Source organism: Podarcis gaigeae (assembly GCF_964106915.1).
Source record: "Podarcis gaigeae genome assembly, chromosome: 1".
NCBI lineage: Eukaryota > Metazoa > Chordata > Lepidosauria > Squamata > Lacertidae > Podarcis > Podarcis gaigeae.
Genome location: NC_139678.1, coordinates 101,255,365 through 101,263,905, shown reverse-complemented (window position 1 = coordinate 101,263,905; position 8,541 = coordinate 101,255,365). Strand labels below are relative to the sequence as shown.

The window sequence follows — 8,541 nt, the reverse complement described above, 5'->3', positions numbered from 1 at the left end:
TCCTGATGACAATACAAATCTAATTTAATTAAAACACTCCAGCATCTTGCACTAAATCCAACAATAAAGGGGATGAAAGAAGGGGGGATACTGGATGGGTATGCATATAACCACCAATATGATTAAGTGGGGGGGGTGCTTGAGATATCTATGGGTTTCTACTTCTGAGTGAAAATGCTACATCCACTCCTGTGATTAAGTGTTCTGAACGTGCTACAGAATCAGGAACATTTTTGTCTTTCCATGTGCAGGAAGACAGGTGTTCCATCTGGAACCTGTTTGATGAGAGCACAATGGATTCTGTGCCTCATTCTCTTGGCCCTTGGAATCTGCAGTGGGGGAAAATAATCCTTCTGTGTCAATAGTGGTCCACACTGCACCCATTTCAAGGGCCTTAGCTATACACAGGATTCTACCCACTGAGGTCCATAAGATTCCCCTTTAGGATCTGGATTTTAGTTTTAGGGCTTTGATGGTCTATGTACGAAATGTGCTCCAGACGGTTTCAGTTTTGCTGCATGCAGCTATTTCACAGGCTTACTACTGCTGCCTTTGATCCTCTTTGAGGTTGGCGTGTGGGGAGAATGCAGCCAACTGTACAAAGGTAAGCGTCACATTCATTCCCCTATCCTCTTTTGCCTCAGGTACCACTCCCTACTGTCATACAGCCCCAAGAAGAGGGCTTGTGATGGAAAGCCCATCAATCAACCAACAAATGTACATGCATGTGTGAACCATACCTAAGGAAGAACGGGGAAGTATTCACTGAGTATTCTGTCATGTGACAAAGGTCTTTGAGAGCAGAAGCAGTAAAGGAAACAGTAAAGCAGTCTGGAAATGTTGAGAAATGCTGTAAAGCTGCACAATCACTCTCTATGCTGAATCACTGTGACTCATCTTGAAGATGACTCATTCTCTGTATAAATGTATCTGCTTGCAGGCAGACAGTTTGGAGCCTGTCAGTTTGGAGATAGCTTGGTCAGGTGTCAGCAACCTAAGGTCCATGGAGCACAAGTGACCCATGGGGGTTGTTTAACCGGCCCATAGACCCCCGCCACCGGCTCGGTAGACTCTCCTGCAGCCAATGGGAAGCTGCGGACACCTCCTCCATGCTGGAAGGAGCGCTGGAAATAGCATTTGCAAATGCGTGCATGCATGCGTACACACTCCGGCCCACCCCAGCATCTGCGGGACCGTGAACAGCTCCAAGCCACAAAAACTTTGCCAGCCCTTGATTTGGAGACTCTGTGGAGCCATGAGTTACAGTGGAGTCAGTGTGTGTATATGGAACCTGACTCAGAAGTGAAGCCTGTACTCTGTGTATGCTCTGAAGCTAGTTTAAATCTTCTGTTCACTATGCTGCTTATTTGCAAACAAGTTTTAACTCAGTAGAGCTTTTATTGTTTTACTGAAGAAGACTCTGCATTATTAATTTACACTGCGTGTCATATTCAACTGACGTGTTGTGGCATAGATCCTCACTGCCACAGTTTGTGACTCTAATAAAGCGTTTTGAATAAAGGATCTCTGAAATACATATATAGCCCTGTGTAGTATTTAAATAAACGTGTTAGGAACTTGAGGTATGTGTATATATATCTGTATATCTCCACTTTAAACAAAGCTGTAAAATGGCTAATCCTTTAAATTATCTGTGGTGCCAGCTTTAGAATTTGCCATCTAGTGGCATACAGCAAGTGATTTCATTTAAAAGTTGTCTTTTTGCTTCTGATTGCATCTCATGCTGGAGTCTTCTCTCTCCCCCCCCCCACCCCCATGTGATTATTAGAGCGACAAGAGATTTGTCTAACACAAATAATTTGTGATACTTGGTAGAGGCCAACCACATATTGCAGAGGGCTAGCTTGTTAAAATAACTTTCAAAACTTTCTGATCCCCTTCAGCCCTAGGAAATCTTTAACAAGCAGCAGCATACAATAAGGAGTAGCTCAGACTTGGAAAAACAAGAAACAAAAATGGTTAAGTGCAGCGTGGGAAAATAAAATGCACATATTGAAAAGGGGAGAAGACATGATGGCCAGGTATGTGAATGAAAGGTGTTTCAAAGGAAAATGGAAATCACTGGGATGTAAAGGACGCCAAGAAGTCTAACCACTTATTGTTGAAACTGGACGAGTTTCTCTGTTACTTCAAAAAGACCAGGTAACTCTGGTTAATAGCATTATTCCGACATTGTGACTGTTTTGGTAGATTTCTGTCCAAACAAAGCCAGAGTCACTAGCTGTGGCATTTATCAATCCAGCTGTTTACAGTTGAAATTAAATAAGGGTATGTCCAGTCATTAGGGTATTCAGTCCAGAGCTCTTATCTCATTCCTGAGGACCAGGGGTGAGGTTAGGGTAGAACTTGTCCCAGATGCAACTTGGAAGGATGTATGCATAACAGGTGCATAACAGATTATTATTTTTTAATCTTAAAATTATTGTTTGATTATCATCCCCACTAGTACAAATTGCTAGAAAACCTCTGTTAAAATTATAGTTCTAGACGTTTTGCTGGATGAAATCCAGTGCTACATTTCTGAATAGTCTTTTGCACTATTTCAAGAGTGACCATCATGTGATGCGGAAAAATGTACACCCAGGCCCTATTAAATGTGATAAATGCATCTGATGAGGATGGGTCATGTGCAGTGCAAGGTATAAATAAGTACTAGGGGTGGGCATGGACTCCAGCATTGCCTTGTGTCTGCACAGTGTTTGTGTGTTTTAAATCTAATATATTTCTGAGTCGCTCTGTGCTCTCTCCACTTCAGTTTGCATTTTGGGTTCTGAGTGAACCTGTATAAAACAAGGCTATTAATGGAAAAATCTAAAAACATATATAACTTTTTTCTCTTTTGGCTAAAGTGAATGAAACTCACAGGTATAGGAGCCCCTCCAGAGTTGATTATGTCTGACAAATTGCAGACAAACAGGTCCAGGAGCTTTTGGTTGAGTGAAGTAAACATGATTTATTTTCCTTATGGGGGAGGGAATCAGGGGTTTCTCTCTTTTTTCCCTTATAATAATTAGGAGGCAGCTGAGTAGTACATATTGTTGCTTCTACTTTTGAGGATTTTTTTTAACTCTGTAGCTTCACACCAGCCCTATTATTATTGTTATTATAATTATTAATTTGTTTGTGTCCTCTGATAGTCCTTTACAGGTATTCCAATAGGCTTTTATTGGTACCTGAAATACCTTACAATGCAAGCTGGCTGTCTAGAATGCTGCCTGACAAGTTCTGAAGAGGTCTGAGGTTCTTTTTTAAAAAAACTAAAGCAAAGAGAGGGCTGTGGGTGGGTGTTACCCTCTCTTTTAAATTTTTACTGCTCTGTTTAGCAATAACAAAACAGCCCACAGCTCTTTAGTGCTTCACAGGCAATACAACTCACATAACAACAGGCACTGCCAGCACCAGGTTTCAGGGGGCCTTTGACACAGTGCCATCAATGGGCCCACACCATCCCAACAGACATCATATTTTCGGTGCCATCTATTTTTTGTTCTGCTGATACTTCCATGGCAGCAATAACACCACCACCACTTAGTGCCCTCCTAAGTGCAAAAAAACAGAGACATCACCTTACCAACAAAGGTCCGTATAGTTAAAGCCATGGTTTTCCCAGTAGTGATGTATGGAAGTGAGAGCTGGACCATAAAGAAGGCTGATCGCCGAAGAATTGATGCTTTTTAATTATGGTGCTGGAGGAGACTCTTGAGAGTCCCATGGACTGCAAGAAGATCAAACCTATCCATTCTTAAGGAAATCAGCCCTGAGTGCTCACTGGAAGGACAGATCCTGAAGCTGAGGCTCCAATACTTTGGCCACCTCATGAGAAGAGAAGACTCCCTGGAAAAGACCCTGATGCTGGGAAAGATGGAGGGCACAAGGAGAAGGGGACGACAGAAGACGAGATGGTTGGACAGTGTTCTCAAAGCTACAAACATGAGCTTGACCAAGCTGCGGGAGGCAGTGGAAGACAGGAGTGCCTGGCGTGCTCTGGTCCATGGGGTCACGAAGAGTCGGACACGACTAAACGACTAAACAACAACAAGTGCACCCCTGGGTGACTGTTTTAGTGGTGGGTAGAAGGCAGTGTCACTTTTGAACAGGATCCAAGCTCAACTCCCATCCATGTTAGCCACCTGCCATTTTAATTTACCCAAAGCAAATGCCCCACCCACATGGCTGCCTGGAAGTCCAGCAAGAGGGATGCTGGAGTGATACAGCTGGCTTGGGCCAGCGTGGGACTCTGTTGAGCTCTCAGTCAGTGCCCAACCTGGTTGTACAGCAGTGCCAGAAACAGGGGCACACTTCAGACTTTCCCATAATGCCTGGGGGCTTTGAGGGCACTTGATAGTGGAGTGGGGCCAGTGAGCATGGCCCACTCTCTTCTCCACATGTGATGGTAATCTCATGAGGGGAAAATGACTGATAGAGCTATAAGCTGAAGCTGGTTCCAGTCATTTTTGTTCCTACACAAAACAGTCTTTCACAATAAAATTCTATACTTGGTAAAGAAGGGGTATCTCTTGAGGAGTGCAGATGTGTGTGTGTGTGTGTGTAGCCAGTAACAACCATTTTAATGTAATTGTATTAATTCAGAGCTTATTTATATTTTATCATCAGGTTAGGTTTCTTTCACCTCCAATAGCTAATTTTTTTTTCATACTGTCTGCTTTCATTAAATCCAAAATCTAGGCCAGTTTAGCTAGGTTTTATGGATCGTTTCATGTGACATTTGTAACTTGGCAGACACCGAGAGTGCGGATGTACGAAAACAGCATCCTCTGAAACAATAATGCATTAAGGTGTTCCTGCTTGTTTTGTGTGTGGTGGCCTTTGCCAGTTTAATATTGAAACCATTTCATTTAAGCTACACTCTGAACTTCATTAGCTCCAATATAGAGACCTGCCTTTTGGTGGGTCGCCTTGTGTTGGGCAGTGGTCACCTTTTATTTCCATGGATTTATCTGGATTTTCCAAGCATATTATCCCATCGTGCAAATTTTCCAACTCTCACAAATCAACAAGAGGTAGAAGATTTTTTAAAAGGACATAACTTCTCTGCCAGTGAGATACGCTAGATATCCAAGTACTTTAGTTTTCCACCTCTTTAAAAAAAGAAAAGAAAAAAAGGTTTAAATACTTGCTGTATAAGCCTAGACATCTTTAGAATACATTGTAAAGAAAAATCTCCAGGTTGGCCTTTGGGGTGCAACTGAGTGGATCTGAAACTCACTTCTTCCCATATGAAAGTTTTGTCTGCTTATCTCCTAGGAAGAATTAGGGCCCCACAGAGCAGATCAATAATTATGTAGGATACCAGAAATAGTTTCAGTTTTGCTCAAGAGTCTAGATTGTGTGTGTGTGTGTGTGTGCGCGCGCGCACACACGCACACACGCACACACGCACACACACACACATACATGGGCATTTGCATATACACACACTTCACAGCAGAGGTCCACATCTCATTTTGTGCTTCTTTCACCTCACTTTATTTATTTTTGAAGCATGGGGATACCTGGAGACAAAATCTATGTAACCTGAGTAAAAGCATGTTTCTTTCTTTCTTTCTTTCTTTCTTTCTTTCTTTCTTTCTTTCCTTAGTGTAGTAAACCATAACTTTTGAGTTTGCTCACCCAGCATTATTTGTTTAATAGAAATATTTTCCGTACCACCTGGTTCTGGCACAAAGTCAAAAATTTGCATTTATATGAGGTAGTTTATCAAATATAAGTCTGTTAAATACACATTGCATTTTGTTTGTGAGAAAATCTGTTCATATTTAATGTAGTTTTTTAAAAAAATTAACCTTAATGAAAGCTTCTGAAAATTGTTGTTCTAAGCATTTGAAATATGCAACATGAACTGGTTGAAGACATAAACATGTTTTCCATTATATGTTATCAGATAGCCCAAAATTACTTCAAAGAAGAAATGTGGGACTATGTTAAATTAAAAAGATAAGAAAGCATTTAGTTTAAAAAGCAAAGGTTTTTAGAAGAGTAAAGCATCTGACAGTTAACCCCAGCATTTCATAATCTCCTACTGGGTGGGACAGCAAAGGAGAGCAGGGAGAGAAAAGATATTTTAGTTTTTATATATGCATGCTCATACCATCTACACCAACATACGGACATGCTGACAAATATAGCTGATCAGATATATGCAAGGGGGGGAAAGACACATTTGTTTTGCGTGGTGATTTCAAAATGTAATTATTTGCACATGGTACAATATTGCTACCTTTGAGCTCTCAGGTCCTATTGGCAGTGTGTGCCTCTGCAGCGCATGCAACAACCCCAATAGATTCAAGAGCAGCTTTCCCCTGAAGTTCCAGCAACTGATTTAAACTTCTACCATGAATCTGAAGTCATCAAAATATCCCCAGCCATTTAACACACCCAAGAAGAGAACCTTAGATGTTCTCTTCTCTGGAGTGATCTTCCATGACATGGTATGTCTCATCATTGTTGAGTTGTTCTATTTTGTATTTGAACATTTTCTTACCACAAATAAAAAAAAAACTTTTTGGAAAATATCACCAGTTGGAGATTGGGCAGGAGAGTCATTAATGTTTGTCATTAATGTTTTACTGTTTACATGCTGAATCTCCTAAACTCCTTGTCAAACGTAAGGTTCTCTGCGCTCCTAAGAGAGAAGGCCACAAATGTGATGTGCAGCTGCCCCAGTGTGTTGTATCTCTTGGCCACAGTTCATGAGTTCTGATGAACATGTAGAATGCTGGGCATTCAGGATCTACACAATCCTTCCCTGTCGGCAAAATAATCCCCACAGTTATCATTTTACATGAGAGATGCGGGTGGTGCTGTGGATTAAACCCAGAACCTAGGGCTTGCCGATCAGAAGGTTGGTGGTTCGAATCCCCGTGACAGGGTGAGCTCCTGTTCCTCGGGCCTTGCTCCTGCCAACCTAGCGGTTTGAAAGCACGTCAAAGTGCAAGTAGATAAATAGGTACCACTCCGGCGGGAAGGTAAACGGCGTTTCTGTGTGCTGCTCTGGTTCGCCAGAAGCGGCTTAGTCATGCTGGCCACATGTATGCCGGCTTTCTCGGCCAATAAAGCGAGATGAGCGCTGTAACCCCAGAGTCGGTCATGACTGGACCTAATGGTCAGGGGTCCCTTTACCTTTACCAGCTAATGAGTACTGGAAGGATTATAGGCAGGGGCGGGCATCGAGAAACAAGAGCAGATGCCAGCATGCTCATGGGAAATCCAAGTTGCTGAAGTACTAATATTGTTAGGGGGAAAGAGGGTCCAATGCAGGGGTTAGCAACCTTTTTCAACCGTGGGCCCGTCCACCGTCCCTCAGACCATGGGGTGGGCCGGACTATATTTTGGGGGGGAAATTATAATGAATGAATTCCTATGCCCCACAAATAACCCAGAGATAGGATACATTCTACTCATGTAAAAACACACTGATTCCGGGATCGTCCACAGGCCAGATTTAGAAGGCGAATGGGCCACATCTGGCCCCGGGCCTTAGGTTGCCTACCCCTGGTCCAATGAGCACTGAATGCTGAATATCTCTTGGATAGGAGGCAAAATATGGAAAACTAGGAGTGGGTGGAACTGGAGTTTCCTAGAGAAGGGCATGAATGGCCAGAACCAGTTGTAGGAGTGCCCCATAAAGAAACATTTTGTTGCAGAACTTGCTTGTACAGTGGTACCTCAGGTTAAGTACTTAATTCGTTCCAGAGGTCCATACTTAACCTGAAACTGTTCTAAACCTGAAGCACCACTTTAGCTAATGGGGCTCCTGCTGCCGCCGCCGCACCACCGCACGATTTCTGTTCTCATCCTGAAGCAAAGTTCTTAACCTAACCTGAAGCACTATTTCTGGTTTAGCAGAGTCTGTAACCTGAAGCGTATGTAACCTGAAGTGTAAGTAACCTGAGGTACCACTGTAGATTTGACGACCGAGAGGATTTTCTTTTGTGGCTGGCATCTGGGAGTCTAGTCACCTTAACAGACCTCATTCATATAATAACATTTGCTTCTAGAAAAAGCACAAATTACCGTGAAGACATATTAAAAGAGTCAATGCCTTCAAAAAACAATGATGGTATAGTGGTTAGCTCATAATATGCCCTGGATTGCCAGGTCATGTGTTAAATCCAGATGAGGGTCACTGATGCCTGGTGTTAGCCCAAATGAGTCCAATGTTAATACTGAGAAATCCTTGCAATGAGCTCACCACCTGTCCAGTGGATTGCAGAAATCCTACTTGTATAGGTTCAGTTTAAACCTGATGCTTACTAGGAAGCTTAAATTGGAAGTAGGTAATCTGGCTTTTGATTTTCATTACTGCTTGCAAGTATTTATACTCTTTCCTCTTCTACCTAGATTTTTATGTTTTAAAAGGCCCCAAATCCTTTTTCTTTTTTTCTTTTTTTTGCTATTATACACTGATATTCATATCTATGCTTTAAATATATAATCCATAACCCCATACCTTTCAGATCTATGTTATGTGATATGTTTGCAAACATGTACCTCTGGATA

General features: G+C 42.1%; 1 long non-coding RNA gene across 1 annotated transcript in view; it reads left to right on the top strand.

Moving 5' to 3' along the window:
* The first annotated feature begins 574 nt into the window (after positions 1–574).
* LOC310833708 overlaps positions 575–8,541 on the top strand; it is a 28,140-nt gene continuing 20,173 nt past the window's right edge. Inside the window, exon 1 of the long non-coding RNA XR_014558890.1 lies at positions 575–604. This is a non-coding gene — a long non-coding RNA (uncharacterized lncRNA). The remainder of the gene's footprint in view (positions 605–8,541) is intronic.